Genomic DNA, 19,083 nt, shown 5'->3' with positions numbered 1-19,083 from the left:
GTTCAAACCAACCACTGGTTTGTTTCAACTTTGAACCTCACTTGAACCGGTTCATAGGGAATGGGGACTCGAACTGGCCCATTATTCCCTATGGCAAGCACCTAGGAGCAGGAAACTGTGTTGGGTGGTAGGTATCCATGGTTGACAACTAGTAACCAACCCCCAAAGCAATTGGGCACTCAGACAATTATTAATGATTTTTTTAAGTTTTATTGATTTTATTATTTCTGCCATAGGGAATAATGGGGATTTGAGATGGCCCCACTGTTGCCCTTGGGGGTGCCTAGGCATTCTGAAGCAGGTTGCCTTTTGGGCATATTGTGTGATATTTCCCCCCGAACCCACAAGCCATTGGGGTACTCGATTTTTTTTGTTTTTGAATTTTTGAATTTTTTTTTTTTTTGCTTCTTTGGTGTGTTATGATTGTTCTCACAATGAATTCCTATGAAGAACTTATATAGCAATGAATCTAAATGCAGTGTAGAAGGCATATGCTTCAATAATTTTTGTTTGTTTGTTTATTTAAATCCCCAAATAGGCCAATGGCCCAGCAATAGAGCACAACTTGTGCCTTACTGCAAAAATGTCAGGTCACAAAAAAGCCAAAAATCAACCAGTGGGGGGAAAGGGTTAAAAAAAAAAAAAAAGAGCGAGAGGCCTCAGGGCAAAGGCCTACAGTCTGGCTGGCTAGCTGGGATAGCAGCTGGAGAAGTCCCCACTCACTTGCTGCAGGAATTTATTTTTTTTTTAAGCTGGCCAGGAAAACATCAATTTAAAAGGACAAAAAGGGGTGGAGGGAGCAAAGAAGAAGGAAGAAGAAGCCAGGACAGGGCACAATTAAGAGACAAGCCTCTGTGAGACCAGAACTCCTTAGCCAGGCAGGCACCAGCAGCTCTCTCCATGTCTCTCAGCAGAGTGATTTTGCTAAGTCAGGGGTGGCCTTTAAATATAACTGGAATCCTCCTCCTTTTGGAGCACCCCCTTGTCCCCTTCCCCCCACCCTGACCAGTGGGGTGACAGTTGTCCCTGAGTGGCAACCCTATTGAACCATCCGAAGGGTCAGACACATCTAGCCCATCAGAGAAGCATCTACTCGGCCAATCAATTAAAGTGACACATGTGTCACAAAATGGCCACCACTTTGCAAAATGGAGATTCAAGCCTTCAAGCTTCTTTGTTCTATTTGAACTGGGCTCGGTTCAGTTCAAACTTGGACCAGCCCTGCATTTCCAATGGCCGGTTTGGTCTAAGTTCAAAACTTCAAACTGAACCGGTTCAAATTCAAACCTGTTTGCACATCCCTACTCTTTTTTTAGTTATTTTAGTGATTTCAGCTCTGCAGAGATTACACCACTGTCATGAAAGCTCAGAGAAAGGCAGCCATTATAGGCGAAGATGTCTTTATTGTGTTACAGCAAGAGACATGTTCAACAAGAGGTACAGGCAGGAAACAGGAAAGGACTCTGCCTCCAATTAGGATAACTACTAGCAAATGCTAGTGCCACCTACTGGCTGGACATATTACAGTAGCATTCCCACACATCTCCCCCTCTTTCTTGAGCCAACAACAGTTATCCTCTATAATAAAAAGGTTGAGTGTGCGCCCGTGTCCCTGCCCGTGTCTTTCTCGGCCGTTCTGGGCAGAAGCTGGGATCGGGGAGGGCAGAGGCAGCGGCGGCGGGTACGGCCAAGCAGCCGCGAGACTGGGCCTGCTGGCGGCGGGGGAACTGAGCCCGCTGGCAGCCGCTGGCGGCAGTGGCCGCTGCAGGGCGACTGGGGCCAATGGCGGCGGCGGCGGGGAAAGGACTGGGCCTGGCCCGCTGGCGGCGGACTGGGCCCACTGGCGGCGACGGCCACACTCAGCCCCGCCAGAGACAGAGGGAACGGGAGGCGAAGCCGGGCGGGGGAAAGAGGACCGGCGGGGTGACGATGGGCGGTGGCGTGGGAGGAGGAAGTGGGCGGCGGGGAGAGAGGGAACCCACCATGGCCGGCCATGGAGGTCCCGGGAGCAGGCAACGGCCGGAGGAGCTAAAAGCGTGCCCGAAAGGAAGAAGCGCAGCAGGCAGACTGACGATGAAGCGGCGGCTCCGAGAGAGAGCTACTCCCGGGCGGGCTCCTCCTCCTTCTAGCGCCGACCACAGAGAGGAGAAAAACGGCGGGCGCAGAACGGACTACGGAGAAGGCAGAGACGGCAGCAGGAGGATCGGGAGGAGATCGGGAGGACTGAGGGAGGAAGGCAAAGAGAGAGAGAGAGAGAGAAGGGAGGGAGGGAGGGAGGGAGACAGGACAATAGAAAGACGGAAAGAAGGAAGGAGAGAAAAGAGAGAGAAGGGAGGGAAAAGGACAAAAGAAACAAGGAGGGAGGGAGGAAAAGAAAGAAAGAGAGAAGTAATGAAGGAAGGAAGAAAAAGGAGAAAGGAGTGAGGGAGAAGGACAAAAAAAAAAAAACAGAAGGGAGGGAGGAGCAGCCAGCCCCAAAGAGCGAGCCCGTTGAAGAAAGAAAAGAGGAAAAGAGAAAGAAAACAGAAAGATGGGAGTGAGAAGAGGTGGAAGAAAGGAAGGAAAGGAGAGAGAGGGAGAGGGAGAGAAAAGGAAGGGATGAAAGAGAGAGAGAAAAAAAGGGGGGGAAAGGAAGGAAAGGAGGGCGAGAGAGAGGGAGAAGGAATAAAGGAAACAAAACAAAACAAAAAGGTACTAGCGCCCGTTATTTTAACGGGCTTAAAAATACTAGTCTATCTATATTTATCTAAGGCGTATCCGTTGCTAATCCCATGCATAGCAGCACTCTCGAGAATTCACGTGTGAGCTGCCGGCAGGGGAAAAGGAAAACAGCTGCACTGGACAGGCTTGCAGGCAAGGGGGGAAATAAAATGGTGGCCAGCCGGGAGGGGAAGAAAATGTTGGCAGCGGGTGGGCGAAAATGACGGTTTCCAGATAATTCAACCAAAACGAGTAGTGAGCTGAGTACTCGTATCATTTTCATTTCTGATGACTGACAGCACAGTCTCTGTAGAGGAACTTGGGGTTGCAGGTTCTACTTCCACATCAGGTTCTACTTCCACATCATTCTTGGGTATGATGAGGAGATGTCTGAGATTTCTGTTACCGGTAACTATTCCACTATCTGTCTTGACTGAATATGATGTGGGTGTTTATCTCCTTCCTACAACTGTGGCAGCAGTCTGCTGTGACTTCTCTCCATTGTGTTTTGTATAGATTCTGTTGCCAGGCTGTAAGTGTGATAGTGTTTGTGCTGAATGCCACCTATTGTAGGAACACCCATTGCTGTCCCTGACTTTGTGATCTAAAGATGCAACTTTGTGCAGATTTTTTTAAAAAAAAAATCTGCACAAGTGGTTTAAAAAAACCACAGGGCCAGATTTTCTCTAGGGTTGGAACAGGTGTTCTGATTTGTCTGTCCATTAACAGTTCTGCAGGCCTGTATCCAGTAGTTATCAGTGTGTGGATATGTAGCTCAGGAGAGCAAGATGTGGATCATCCTGGTGCAAACTTTTCTTAGCAGTCTGGACTGCTCTGTCCACTTCCCCATTTGCCTGAGGGTAGTGAGGACTCGTAGGTTAAAGTTAAATGTCTGTGATGCATTGTCTGTCAGGAGCTCTCCCGGAATGTCAAAACAGACAAAGGTATTCTTCAGTTGTATAATGACACTGTGGCATGTGATAGCAGACAAGGAAAGTATCTTAATATATCTTGAAAAATAGTCTATGATGACCAAATAGTGTTGGCCTTGAAATTCACACAGGTCTGCTGCAAGTTTCTTCCAAGGTAATGGTAATTAAAGGCTCTTTTCATTGAGTTGGTCTATTCTTTCTGCAATAAGCACAAGATGAAACCTTGGTCTTTAAGCCATTTCCAATACTGAGCCACCATACTGTCTGATTTGCATGCTAACAGCATTTGGTTAAGCCAGGGGCGTAGCTAGGGAAGAGGGGGCTCGTGTTCATCCCAATATCTGCCCCCCCCCCCCCGAGTGAGGGAGTTAATGAAGAAAATAGGGAGGGATGGAGCTGGAGGGCCCTCGGGAGCTGGGGGCCCATGTTCTTTGAACCCTTTCGCTCCATTATAGCTACGCCCCTGGGTTAAGCCTTGATGGCCTTGGTGAATAAGGTCTAGGATTTTATCACACTAAGCTGACCACGTTCACAAAAGTATCACGTAGACAGCTCTGAAATGTTATTGGTATATTTAGGCCCCCCCATTTCAGATATACTGTAAGACTTCTTGAAGTTCTGGATTATGTTGAGTAGCTGTTTTGATCTGAAGAAGTTGTTTAACACAAACCCGTCATAAAAGCAACCAATAAGAGTTTTCTATCTATGTGATTAGAGGCCATGATCTGCAGTGGCTACCAAAATGGCACTGATGAAATCAGTGGGAGAAATAGAAGTGGTGTTTGGGGACATTGGGCTACTCTGGGGAGACCCTGTGGACATTGTCTTAAGACAGGATGCTATGACATATAGTGTCCACACCACTGTTCCCTCTAACAGGGATTTCCAGATGTTGTTCACTGCAACTCCCAGCATCCCCAGCTGCAATGGCCTTTGGCTGGGGATTATGGGAGTTGTAGTCAACAACATCTGGAAATTCCTGTTAGAGCAAACACTGGTCCACACTCCCCACAGGATTCCCATTTCCTTACTCCACAAAGTGGAAATAGAGCAGGAAAAGACTCTGCCTCCAGTTAGGATCACTACTACCAAATGCTAGTTCCACCTACTGGCTAGACATATTACAATGCCATTGCCACACAACCATTCTGCCAGTGATTAAACAGCTCTGTGCCAGCAATTCTTCAGTTCTGTAGTCTCTCCCCAGACTGTCTTTCTTCAGATTGCAGGCTGAACTCTTCTCTTTTTACTCTCTCAGACTCCAGATGATTCCAACTCTTGTCTCACTCAGACTCCAACTTCAACTAACTTATCTCACTGAACAACCCTTCTATATATGCACAGTTTTTGTTCCAACTGTTTTAAACAACCTAACTAGGGTAACAAAGTTCCCTCCATTTTTCAAAACTCTCCTTCCCTCCAAAACCAAATTCAATGGGGGTGACAGATGTCACAGCCAGATCGCCCTCACATCCTCCAAAACCAAATTGTCAAACTGATATTTTCAAAGTGAAACTAAGGTACAGCAGGCATGAACCCTTGGGCCTGCCAGTTTCCTTTGCAAGGCAAGTTACACATACAATCCTATTTACAAAAAGAAGAGTTTTAGGAATATCAGTGCAATAATACAGAGGCTTATTTTATTTTAATACAGATGCTTATTACAAGAAGAGGTTTGGGCCTCATCCCTTCACAGAGAGTAAATGTTTTCTGAAATCACTAGGGCAGCTCTGTCTGCCTGATTATTTAAAAAATGAATACTACTAATAATAAACAAAAACAAGCAGAACTCTGAGCCAGAGTGATACAGTGGTTACTATGCTGGACTAGACTGGGGAAATCCAAGTTCAAATCACCATTCAGCCATGAAACTCATTGGGTGACTCTGGGACAGTCACCTATCTCTCAGCATAACCTTCATCATAGGGCTTTTGGGAGGATAAATGTTACCATGAACACCACTCTGAGATTCTTGGAGGAAGCACAGGCTATATTTGTAAATCTATATAAGCTACAGGTAAAGCAGAGACCAGCTACTAAAGTGGAGAATAAATGCATTCTGAAGTTACAAGGGCATCTCTGCCTGCCTATTTTAAAAATGCCTACAGCAATAATAGAAAAATCACAGGTTTTTCAATGATGCTTGCTGCAGCTATGAATTATCTCCTGTAACTTAGAGGACAACATGGGAAACAAAGATACATGGGGACACCCTCTCCCTTCTCCATGCCTGCTGAACAGCTGGGTGCCACTCACTTCCCGCCTTGGATGCCCACCATGTAGCCCAGGTGTCCATCCTAGCAAGCAACAACTTTTTTTTAATAGAGATAACTTCTTTATTCCTTGCCCAATGAACCATAGCTGACAGTAGACATATTAATGTTACAGATACTGGCCATAATCCAGAGAAAAACCTGGTTAGCTCTCTGCATAGCAAATGGATTTTTAAAATTATTTTCCTCCCAACAGAATCTGTTCCTTCTCTACATACACCACATGGAAACGGAAAACTACTTCTGCAATTATCTGAAAAGCAGTTTGGACTCAGAAATCCATGCATATGCCCTAAAATAACTTTCTGGTTTCTTATTCCAGTTTCTAATCTAATTAGTCCAGTCCTACAGTTTGATGTTCCTTCAAATGTTTTATTGCATGTCATTTTGAGAATTGGCCATAGTGTCTGCATACAGATCAGATCAGAGAGAAAGCAGAGGTTGCATTCCTCTCCCCCAAACAAACACAAAGAAGCCAACAAAAGGTCAGACTTACCAACAGCCAGCCAGCCAGCCTAGCTGCCTGCTCTCTAACCAAAATGGTGATTGGATTCTTCCAAGTAGTGCTTCATAGCTGCTTACTACACACACTCAAGAAAATCTTAGATTTAACTAAAGATTTATTCAGCAACAACTACATTTTCCCTTTCCCTCTTGATTCTTCCACCACACTCTCTACAGGATCCCCCTTGGGACAAATGTCCAAACAAACTGCAAAAGATTATTGAATAGAATACAGCAAATAGCTAAAAGGAAAAGACTTCTCCACCCTCTGGGCACTCTGATTGGCTGCCTGAGGAGTCAGTCATCATGATGCCTTCTGATTGGTGTTCAGGGCATTTTAAGCTCTGCCCACATTTTGAAAACAAAGGCAAGCCTTGTAATTGGCTCCTACCTTATTAATATTCAAATTAGAAAAAACTCTGGGTGTTCCTAATAGTCAAAATCTGGTCCCATTGCCCACTCTATGTAAACACTGTGGCCAAGCTGCAGGTAGGGAAGAGGCCCAGACAAGGAGGCAGTCTGTGAAATGGCTGCAGAAGACATGCCAAGAACATAAAATGGCTGACAAATATTTTCAGGCAGGTGCTGCTCACTCTTCTCTCAGCTAAGTGCTACCACTGCTCTGGAGATGTTCCCACTAACATTTTTACAAGTGGTTTACTGTGGAGCTATTACTGTGAGTTCCTTAATTAATGTAAAGTTTGCATTTTCTCTATAGAAGCTGAATATCAACTCCACTATAGTTGCCCTTTACTAAATTGGCATCAACTTGGGGAAGACATATCTGAGTTCTTTACAAACTCAGTTACTACTACTATTACTACTACTACTACCATGAAGAATATTTATATACCGCTCTTCAACCAAAGTTCTCAAAGCGATTTACATAGAAAAATAAATAAATAACACATAAATAAGATGGTCCCTTTCCCCAGAGGGCTCACAATCTAAAAAGAAACATAGGGCAGATACCAGCAATAGGCACTGGAGGGATGCTGTGCTGGGATTGGATTGGGCCAGTCGCTCTCTCCCTGCTAAATATAAGAGAATCACCACTTTAAAAGGTGTCTCTTTGCTCAGTTAGCAGGGATTTGCTCAGTTAGCAGTAGCTCCCCACAGTAGGTGTGGTAAGGGTGTGCATTTGTTCCAGAATGAATGTAAAATTGAATAAAGCCTGTTTGGTTCCATTTTCATTTATTATTAAACAAATGCAGAGAGGTTTCAAATTAAACAAAAGACATGTGGGCCATTTGTTTTATTAGAGATATCCATTTGTTTTTGTAATGGAAGAGACATACCTGCAGTGTGGCATAATAAGGGCTTTTCTCTTTTGATAAAACCATTTATAATGTAAAAGAAGCATCAGGGCTTTTGGTGGCAGTCGCATGATGGCTGCCATTTCACCCGCTAATGTCCCAGAGCCACATGACTGTATGTCTAGGGTAGTGTGGAACAAAATGGCCATCACCATGAGGCAGTTGTCAAGACTTAAATGGAGAGCTACCGGTTCTTTTAAACTTTAAAAGATTTACAAAATAGGAAAAAAAGTACACTGGTATACCATGATATTGGCAAGTCCCCACCATTACAAAAACAAACGGGAGTAAAGAAAATTGACAGCATTTGCTACAAAACAGGTACAATTTTATTGAATGAGTAACTAAGTCATGAGGGTCTCCCTATCTGTCCCTACTCTATGACCCCTGAACTGACTCTGTAGCACTTCCTGTGCTGTCACAATCCTTCCTTTCCTCCTAGAGAGCAGATGAAAACATCTCTCTCTCTCTCCTTACCTATCCACTATGTAGTCCTTTAGATTAGATATAGGTCTTTCCTGTCTAAGTGTATTTAACCAATACATGTTTAGTGTTTAGTCACACAAGGATCTCCATGTGTTTTCTCTAAATAGCTGCAATATCGCAACCATCCTCTGCTACCTACTCTGTAACTGGAGTGTGTGCTCATTCCTTAGTGCTCTGCTGTTTTACCTATTGTGGGTAAAAATCAACAACCTCTAACAGTTTCTCCATTTGCAGCCTCTTGTGTTTTCTGGCATGATCCAAGTGAAGTTTTCCAGTGGCAAGAGTATATAAAATCTAGTGCCCTTCATAACCCCAACTTTCTGCAAGCTGAATCAACATAGGAAAAAAAATGAAATGGGGAAGAGAAGGGAAATGAAAAAAGCACCAAAAGATGCAAAATAAAGACAAAGCAGACAAGGAAATAAAAAATGGTGGTGGCTGAAATATTTATTCCCTCCTCTCTTTCTATCTTTTTAAAACTGATATACTACAACTTCCCATTCTTTTAGGCCCAAAATGCCATGGCTCTAAAATTGATGGTTTTTATTCAGACTTCACACTGTCAATCATTATTATGTTGGCAGATTTCAAACCCATCCCTACCTCAGCAAAGTCTGCTGGAGAAGCCAAGTGTCTGGTTATTTATATTATGTGAGGATAAGACTCTTATCAGGCAACTGGGTACAATTCATTGTTTCCCTATGAGTGATGATAAGCTTCCTTCCTCTACACTTATATTTAAAATCTGACTAATGTTTGACATATTTTAAATGATAGCACTGAAGAGTCAAGAAGAGGAAATGAAGAGGTCTTATGGCCCTCTTCACGGGCGAGACTGAGAAAAGTGGCAGCTTGTGTAAGAGAGACAGAAATACTGGTGAAAGATCCTTGTACTGCACAGGCTTCACAATGACTATTTTTGCAACTGTATGGCATCAATTTGGAAATGTGGCAAGCACTGAGAAAATGCTTCAAGTACCTAGTTCACACACTCATTGGGCTCGACACAATTGGCCATATGAATATGTGAGACTGGCAGTAGGCTTGCAACCTGATGGAGATCATGGGAAAGCGTCAATGTTATGAACCAATGTTACTGGTGCCCGAGGATGTGGACAAGGTGTTTAGTCAAGTTTGGCCAACCATGTGCATGCTTGACCCTTGCCATTCATGGCTTATTAAATCTAGTAGGGAGGGAATTTTTAGCTGGGTCCAGAAGGTTTTAAACACCTCACTGAGAGAGGGAGTGGTCCCAGCTCTAATGAAGCTCTTATTTGACTACTCCTAAATAAACCCAGTGTGGACCCAGAAGATATAAACAACTATAGGCCTGTGGCCAATATTCCCTTCCTGGGCAAGATGCTTGAGCATGTAGTGACTGACCAGCTCCAGACACTCTTGGAGGAAATGGGCTATCTAGATCCATTTCAGTCAGGCTTCCGGCTCAGCTTTGGAACAGAAACTGCTTTGGTCACCCTGTGGGATGACCTATGCAGAGAGGGAGAGAGACAGCAGGGTGTAACTGTGTTAATTCTCTTAGATCTCTCAATGGCTTTCAGTGCCATTGACCATGGTATCCTTTTGGATAGGCTGGCCAAGTTGGGTGTGGGAGACACTGTTTGGAGGTGGTTCCGCTCCTACCTCATATCCCGTTCCCAAAAGGTGGTGCTGGGGGATTACTGCTCATCCCCTTGGCAGTTATTGTATGGGTTTCTGCAGGGTTCCACTCTTTCCCCAATGCTGTTCAACATCTATATGAAACTGCTGGGAGAGATCATCTGAAGATTTGGCTTGAGGTGTCATCAATATGCAAATGACACTCAGTTGTATCTCTCTTTTTTATCAGACGCAAGTGCAGTGGTGACTGTCCTGAATCGGTGCTTGAATGTAGGAATGGACTGGATGATAGCGAATAAACTGATACTCAATGCAGGCAACAGAAGTACTGTTGGTTGGTGGTTCCTCTGCCCGGGTGAATGATGTTCAGCCTGTTCTAGATGGGGTTGCACTCACCCGAAGGATCAAGTTCTCAGTTGGGGCGTGCTCATTGATCCAGCACTGTCACTAGAGGCTCAAGTGGCCTCTGTGGCTCAGAGCACCTTTTATCAGCTTCGGCTGATACATCAACTGCGACCTTACCTGGACAGAGATAGCCTGGCCACAGTTATTCATGCTCTGGTAACCTCTCACTTAGATTACTGCAATGCATTGTATGCGGGGCTGCCTTTGAAGACGGTCTGGAAACTGCAGCTGATACAAAATAGGGCTGCAAATGGATGTCCCAGTTAATAACTGGGACATATTATGCCGCTTTCCTACCGCTGGCGCTCTTCCAAAAAGCAGGCACAGAGGACTGCAGCGTGCCTCCTTGAAACCAGGATCAGCGTTGCCACACAAATAGCCAACACGTGTGTGTGTGTGTGTGTGTGTGTGTGTGTGTGTGTTTGTGTGTGCTGTGCGCACATGAATGGCCATTTGTGTGGCAACACTGATCCCAGCTACCCTCCCGGGAGTGTATGAAACATAAACTGCACTGGCTCCTAGTCTGTTTCCAGGCCCAATTCAAAGTGCTGGTTTTATCCTTTAAAACCATAAATAGCTTGGGACTGAGTTACCTGAAAGAGCACCTTGCTCCATATGTCCCAACCTGAACCTTAAGGTCTTCTTCAGAGGCCCTCCTCTGGGTGCCCCTGCCAAACAAGGTGAGGTGGTTGGTTAATAGGCAGAGGGCCTTTTCGGTGGTTTCACCTCATTTATTGAATAGGCTCCCCAGTGAGGTTCACCTGGCTTCATCACTTTGTTTTTTTAGATGCCAGGCAAAGACATTCTTGTTCACCCAAGCCTTTTAAATTCTGATTTTCAGATTTGAGCTGATTTTTAACTTATTTTAAAATGAGTTTTTAAGCCTTTTTGTGTTGTATTTTCTTTTTACCTTTTTTGTCTGTTATGATTTAAGATGTTGTGTTTTTATTTTATATTTTTAATCTTCTGTTGTGAACCACCCAGGGGTGGCTAACAAAGTTGTTTTTATTTTTTATTTGATGATGATGATGATGATGATGATGATGATGATGATGATTCAGTGCCTCTAGGGGGAGGGGAGCTATGTTTACATCTGCTGCTGTGATTTCTGCAATCATGGCTCCCCTTTGCATGACTGCAAAATTGCAGGGGCCATATCTATAGATTCCTTCATGTTCCAGTTCCTACAGTCTGTGCCTCTGTACAATTGCCCTTTTTTTCTTACCATACAACACCTATCTAGCTAGTTTGCTGCACATATATAATATCTGACATTAAAAGAAAAGCAGAAGTATAAAATTGCAGGAATCGATAAAAATCCTGATATAGCAAACAATAGCTGCAGGTTCCAAAAATATTGCTTTCTGAATGCACTAAATTCTGCTACCAAGTACCACCCCATCAGTAGATATTTGTGGGTCTAAATTGTTCCCCATTGGCTTAGCAACAAAGCATACTATTTTATCATTCTTCTTCCTGCCTTCTGGACTGGGTGGGAAGCTTAGATTGAATTAATTATTTCCCCTTATATTCTTTTCTATAGCCTTTCTGTCGCATTGTCTTATACAATGTCATGCTACTTCACTCTCCAAAAATAGCCCAAGGTGGAATGAATGAATCTTGTGCGGCTCATTCATCCCAGGTGCTAAACTGAGAAACCACTGATAATATGCACAGAATGATTATTTGTCCCCCATAGAGATGAATGCCTGTTGAGAAAAGACAACCTCCCTCCCCAGTTTCAGGACACTGCAGATTTCTTATAACAAGACTCATAGTGCAGCAAACTTTCGTGAAACAATGGATTTATTGAGACAAGTCCACAGGCTGTTCAGTGACCCAGGTAGAACCTTTCTACCCAAATAACAAGAACTCTGCTTTTCTGTGGTTTGTTTTCTGAAACCAGCAACCACTGTTGTGCTATACTGTATCAAGCTAATTTGGTAAAAAAATAAATAGAAAAATAAAAGGTAAGGTAAAGCCACCTATCCAGATTTGGTCTGAATAATTCTGTCATTAGACATTCTGAAACCATTCCTGAAATCTGAATAAAGGAGAAGACTATGAAAGATGAGCTCACTTCAGCGTTTATGGTCAAAGAAGAGTTAAAAGAGAAGGAAAAAAGATTCCCTGCCATATTGTGCCTGCTCTTGAGAGGCAAAGGGTGAAACTAGAAAGATTCAGACTTCTTGGACCAGTGTTCAAATTCAATGGGCTGATTTGAGTCTCTTTGAAATGGAAGTTGAATTAGTCCTCTCTGGCCCACTCTTCAACTGCATCTTTTCAGACTTATCTCTTTCCTCGGTTCCTTTCTCTGTACAACAGACTTGATTATGTTCTGGAGCTCACTCTATGACCCTGGCTGACTTCCTTTTCCACACAGGGCAAGGCAGGACAATTAATCAAAAACTGGAAGATGACTTGCCCAGCCAGGTTCATTTCCTATTTTGACCTCAGTGTTGGTCTCTTTTGAATGGACCTGAAATGTAATTTCCATTCTAAAAACAAAAGATAGCACCAGCTGCATTGCCTCCACCAACATATACCAAAATGAAGTAAACAGTTTCATCATTTTTGATACATATTTTACAGGATTAGAGCAAGAAATCTAGCACCCGAGAAACAAAATCTAAATTCCACCTCCAAAATCACAAAATTATATCAGTAAATTAAATAACACATTGCTGTGTTCCACATCAACTGTCTTACAGCTGCCTTACTCTGTCTCACTTTAATTTTTGTGAAGAGCAAATAATTTAATCATTGTAAACACAGAAGGACCAAAAGTGCTAGAGCTTACCTGTGGTATGGACACTGGACAACATGGAAAGCTTTTTCCTCAGTGTTTCTGACCTTGGTGAAAGTTCCTCTCAGAAATCCCATTCATATTCTTAACCAGATGCCTTCAAACCCAGTCCTAACCATATTTACTTGACAGTGAAGTCTCACTGATTTCAAAGGAGCATAATGCCAAGCAAGTGTGGTTCACATCACAGCCTTAAGCACAATTAAAACACAGATCTACATAGAACAACCTGGGAATCTTCATCTGCAAAATCTGTTTCCTATCTGCATGCATAACTAGTATGGACATATATATGTTGCCTCTGCAGTTCAAGCATACTTTTTTATTTTTTGGCAAGGCTTTCAATACATATAATAATGGCTGATGCTTGACATTAAAATTTAGTCTTCCTTTACCACTTCTGATCGCCAACACCAACAGCATTACTTCTCACAGGTTTTAAAGTACATTTCCACTTCCAAATTTCAGTCCAGAGGCAGAGAGTGGGAAAAGATGGAGGAAGCTCAGTTCCTGTTCAGAGTAGATCACAGCTGGGAAATAATTACTATAATGTCACTCTGTATCTAGCTACTCCAGAGTTAATTGTGAAATCCACTATATTTCTCCTCTTAGAATGACAAAAAAAATACACTAGACAGAGTGATCTTACAGTGCAGGACAGAAATCTGCCTATAATTATTTCCCTTATGCCAGAAAAGAATAGCTGTTCCACAGGTAACAAACTTAAAATTTGCCATTTCCATACCTCTTCCCTCACACACGCCAGTTCGATCCAGACTGAGGCCTTAGAAAGATATGCTGTAAGCAGACTCTTTGGAGGCACATGCTATAGCAGCACTGTTCTGACATTTGCTAAGCACCAGAGTCCCTCAAGTGACTGGGAGCTAAGCCATTGACGTCACTGAACAATAGGCAAAATATTTCCTCCTCCTCCATAGCCCTGAACTGTAAACACCAAGCCTGCACACAGCAGGCTGAACATTTGGGGAGAGGCGGGAGAAAGAGAATGTGAGAAGCTCTCAAGCAATGCTGCCTGAAAACAAGCAGCTGCTATTACTGCTGCACAACACTTTTTCATGTTATGCTGCAAGATTGTTGGTATTCAGCTGGTTTCAGAGCACAAAGTAGTGAATATGTTCTAAGGGAGGGGGCCCCTGCCTACACAAATACCTTTTAAAACCTCTCCATATAGCTCTGACTGTCTAGTTAATCACAGGCACATATTCCCCAAGGGAATGAAATTATCTCCCTTTTCAGCAACTGGATCTAGGAAAACTGTGAAGCAAGCTGGAGCAGGAAACAAAAGGCCAGATAGCAGGCAGGGGAAAGGAAAGAGGTGATGAAACAGAAAATAAGGCTCCCCCTTCAAGAGGCAAGTAGGTTTAGAGTTGCAGGGGACAGGTAACTCTAGGGGTCATTGCTTCTGGTCAATTCTATTAAACTTTTCTCTGGCTTTTCCTTCCATTCATCATGAGGTGTTGGTGATGCAGCTGCATCCCAGCATTTGTGAGACTGATTTTAAGTGGTTCTGCCAACTCCCAGCAGGATAGTCCCAGACAGTGGCAACCACTGATCTTCCCTCCAGTCTGTTCAAATGGAAGAAGACAAGGAACTGCTTTTGTTTTTCAGATTCTCTGAGAAGAGGATTTATCATCCTAAAACTAAACTGTACTTCCCCTTTCTGTTCTACCTCACTGTCCGCTGCCTAGCACTTGCTAGTGCTGGTATTTTGTGAAATGCAACATCTAATTTGGCCCTAATGTATCCTACGACTTTCAAACATTGGACTGTGAGATATGGTGTCCCTTATCGGCATACATTATTGGCACCTCAGAGCGTCAGGTCATATGAGTGTTGTTTACATGACAATTTATTCCTAATTATTCGATTTTGCTCTGAAAACAGAACTGTTGGGTGACAGAGGACAATGGGGGGGGGGGAAGCATTAAAGACCCCAAAAGGCTGCAGCTACATCGGAGTTCCACAGACTACTGGTTTGATGATTTAGTTACAAACTGAACACGAGAGAGGAATGCATCTAAAACAGTGTTATCTGTATGGTCCCAGTGATTCCCATGCATATATCATTTAGAGATGATTGGTCTTCAGAGGAAGTGTGTGGTAGCCAAACACCCTTCTCTGGAAAGGCACCACCACAAATCAAGATGGGTGCTTGTTATGTTTGAATGTTCTACCCAGTGGATCTACACAGTGGATCTATAGATCCACTTGCCAGTTGCAAGAACCCCCAGTCCTCTGGTGAGTAGGCCATCCAGCACCACACAGATCTCCTCACCAGAGGTCTCATTTCCACTTCCAAATTTGAGAAGGTAAGAAAAAGCAGGAATCCTTTCTGAGTAGGAAGAGAGGGCTCCCACTGTTTCTTACCATCTCCATATCCCATTTATCTCCCAACCTCTCCCTGTGTGCCAGAAAAGGATCTGTGGGATGAGAGGCAATTGGTGGCAACCACAAAGAATGTCTGGCTAGTGAGTTAAGCCTAGTCTAGCTTCTCCTCAATTTGTTCCCTTTGCATAGGCAAAGAACATTCAAATTTGTGGTTTTCCCTACTTGCCATTTGAACCCCTAGCCCTAGGAGGCTGTACCACAGTCTTCTTCAGAACATTTGAATAAGTTCTGTGTTAAGTATGCTTGAAATAGCCACATGATCATCAGTTGTACTAATGGAGAACTCTAGTGATTGAGATAGTCCCTTGACATACAGAAGTGTAAATGTGAAAATTATATGTAAATTAAATCTGTGTAAATTGCAAATTAAAAGAAAAGTAAGTTTAACCCCAATGACCCTGGGTGCTTCCAGGATTTATGAAATGTTGAGGATATGGAGATAAGAGAATACTCTAACTCATCTCATTGACTGCTCAGAAGAGAATCTCCTATTTGGTTGAGGGAACATATTGCTGCTGCTCAGGCACAGCTAGGCTAAAAATTCTGGATTCTTCCATGGTTATCTTGGTTGCTCTCCTTTCTGCCCTGGCAAGAAAAAAAAGATACAAAGGAACCAGGTAGGATGTGTGACTGTTCATTAAGTATTTGGCTGAGAACAGCTGAGACATGAAATGTTGAAGCCTTAGGTGTCCACTGAAATGTTTTTGGAAAGGGAAGAAAGCAGGAGAGAAAATTAGCCTGCTCAAGTGAGCCCCTAACCAAATGTTGCCTGAGCCTGTGGCTGAGAATAGTGAAAAACACAATAAAGGCAGGAGTGCCTGCTGTAACCTGGGTCTTACTTCATATGCAAATTTTATTTTTTTAATTTTTTCCTGGTTGTTTTGAATTGGGAAGGCACTGGTGCTCAGTCTGAGCTCCTTTTCAAAGCCCTTCTCCCTCAGAAACACAAAGCTGTGAAATGGCTGGTGAGAAAAGAAGAGAGTTTTGCACAGCTTTCCCCCTCAGAAGCAGACACACTTGTGATTGTCTTGAAGGAGTGTTCCTCAAGATGATACATTTTCCTGTTTTTGCTCAAGAGCTCCTTCCTTCCCTTGCCACAGAGTTCAGTTACCACCATCCATCTGCTTGTTTGTTAACTGTCTGAGCTCACAAACATTCTGTCCCATTGACTTTTATGGGGAGGTGTTTTTTGCCCCCTTTGGGTTTTTGTCTTCAGATATTTTTTGAACACTGACATATCTGCAGATTTATCAGTACCTCCCATTTGCCTACAGGCACTCTGGTTCTCCATCCACAAGAGTCCTAAAGTTCAGCACTTTTGGAAATAGTACATAGATCCTGTGGGGTGTGTGGGATGTGTGCTCTTCAGGAAAAGGTCCTTGAGGGATGCATGAAAATCACTTCCCCCCTGCTGTCCACCCACAGCTTCTTGCTTGGCAAAATGTTGCATGGAAGCACAATGATGAATCTCCTAGTAGTGCAGCTTTTGTGATGCAGTTCTAACACTGTACAGAATAGGAACATAGGATGCTGCCATATACTGAGTCAGACCATTGGTCTATCTAGCTCACTATTGTCTTCACAGACTGGCAGCGGCTTCTCCAAGGTTGCAGGCAGGAATCTCTCTCAGCCCTATCTTGGAGAAGCCAGGGAGGGAACTTGAAACCTTATGCTTTTCCCAGAGCAGCTCCATCCCCTGAGGGGATGAACACTGACAGTGCTCACACTTCTAGTCTCCCATTCATATGCAACTAGGGTGGACCCTACTTAGCTAAGGGGACAAGTCATGCTTGCTACCACAAGACCAGCTCTCCTCTCAATGTCAACCACTTACTTCTGAAAATATTGAGAATGCCTCTCTTTCTTAATTTGAGCTTTGCGTATGACAAGTTTGCGTATGATACCCTTTGCGTATGACAAGTTTCGTGCTTTTATCACAATGTGCATACTTGTTGTCCTGTTGCCAATATAATAACAATGATAGTGATGATGACGCACCTAAAAGAACCAAAGCACTGTACAAACATAACATTAGCAATGACAAGACCCTGCCCACAGTCTCACTTTGAATATTTTTTCTCAGTCTGCAAAGTGAACCATCCCCATCACAAACTGCTCAGAGCTCCAGTAAGACCAATTCTGCCCAGCCTCACGGAAGAAGGAGAACTGATAATTATGTATGCTTGTCCCAGTTCTGGGCCATATCTCTACTATAGTTTTCAGCTGTTTTAATAGTAATTCACTATCCCCAGAAAACCCTGGCAATTGTGGTTCTGACTTGACCTAGTACAGGGTAGGCAATCTTGGCCCTCCACAAGTTGTTGGACTACAACTCCCATCATTCCACACTATTGGCCACTGGGGCTGGAGATGATAGGAGTTATAGTCCAACAACTTGTGGAGAGCCAGGATTGTCCACCCTGGTCTAGTATCTCTTCAGTACATATACCAGCCATCCAACAATTACCAGGATTTCCTGGGGGAAAGTGATTCAATTAAAGAAGTATATAGCAAATATATACATGAGGTGTAGCTATGCCTTTAGTTTATTTCATGAATGTTGCTGTGTTGCTTACTTTGTTTCAGCTTATAGAGAGAGAAAAATAACTACAATTTTAGGGCGAGACTATACAAAACATTGCTGGGATCGGGCTGAAAATACCAAGCAGCCTGAGAGCAAAAGAGGAAGGAAGAGAATGCAGGAGCTCTAGCCTTATTTTTCTAAGCCGTCTGAGCCAGAGATAGTTTTGAAGAAGTTGAGATATGGCAGGAGGCGGGCTTCTTCATGTCTGGATCAGTTCCTCTGGCTATGCATTTCATATAGTTAGCTACATCATTTCTGTTTCCCACCCACCCCAAACATAATGAAAGGATCCATATTACTAATTACTCTATCTATCTATCTATGCTAAAATTAACTAGCTAGCTGTAACTTTATATCAAGGTTCACAATGCAATTTAACGGAACTCTGACATTAGGAGTCCAGAGATTTTCAATGGGGATCAAGATTGGGAAAGTTTTGCTCAATGGAGAAAAGTGGCTTTGTTCATATTTTTGTTCCTCAAAAGTAGTTAAACTCACAGCACAGGCTGAAGAGATGGAAAGGCTTTGAGGGAGAACTAAGACTCATTTAAAGCAGCTGATGGGTGGACTAATAAGGATTTTTTTCCCTAATAAGGAAAAAAGCCCGGGAAATTCAAAGCAGAAGGACAGAGGCGTATCTACGGAAAATTGGTAATTTTAAAAAATGGCGCCCCCTTCAAGTGGCGCCCGGGGCATGTGCCCTGCCTGCCCTACCCTAGATACGCCCCTGCAGAAGGACCAATCCAGAGGACTGGGTGGAACTACACACTCAGCTACCTACTGGAGAGGAGAAACCTTTGGTCTGTTAGTCTTTCCCAGGAAAGCCCTGAAGTACCAAGCAGAGTGCTCCTGGGGATATGGGTAGGTGCAGTCTGTAAGCCAGGACCAAGCCAGTTAAGTGTGTCAGGGCAGTTATTTTTCTTTATTGATTGCTTGGAATCTGCATTGCTAGGTTAATGAAAACTCTCTCTTACAATCTGCTTTATAAAAGGACAATTGTTCTTACTACATACCTTTTCCTTTTAATTTAGTAATAAATCATTTTTGCTGA

General features: G+C 43.4%; 1 protein-coding gene and 1 long non-coding RNA gene across 2 annotated transcripts in view; one reads left to right on the top strand and one right to left on the bottom strand.

The window, feature by feature from the left end:
• The window catches only part of PDE7B (phosphodiesterase 7B), a 284,498-nt gene extending 270,615 nt beyond the window's left edge, over window positions 1-13,883 (bottom strand). Inside the window, exon 1 of the mRNA XM_053288557.1 lies at window positions 13,785-13,883. The gene's annotated coding sequence lies outside the window, so the exon portion shown is untranslated. The remainder of the gene's footprint in view (window positions 1-13,784) is intronic.
• The window catches only part of LOC128341916 (uncharacterized), a 39,868-nt gene continuing 23,067 nt past the window's right edge, over window positions 2,283-19,083 (top strand). The window contains exon 1 of the long non-coding RNA XR_008314666.1: window positions 2,283-2,691. This is a non-coding gene — a long non-coding RNA (uncharacterized LOC128341916). The remainder of the gene's footprint in view (window positions 2,692-19,083) is intronic.

The sequence above is a fragment of the Hemicordylus capensis genome, chromosome 1, assembly GCF_027244095.1.
Source record: "Hemicordylus capensis ecotype Gifberg chromosome 1, rHemCap1.1.pri, whole genome shotgun sequence".
In the NCBI taxonomy this organism is placed as follows: Eukaryota; Metazoa; Chordata; class Lepidosauria; order Squamata; family Cordylidae; genus Hemicordylus; species Hemicordylus capensis.
The sequence above is the reverse complement of the archived record's forward strand: the minus strand, read 5'-3'. Positions and strand labels throughout refer to the sequence as shown.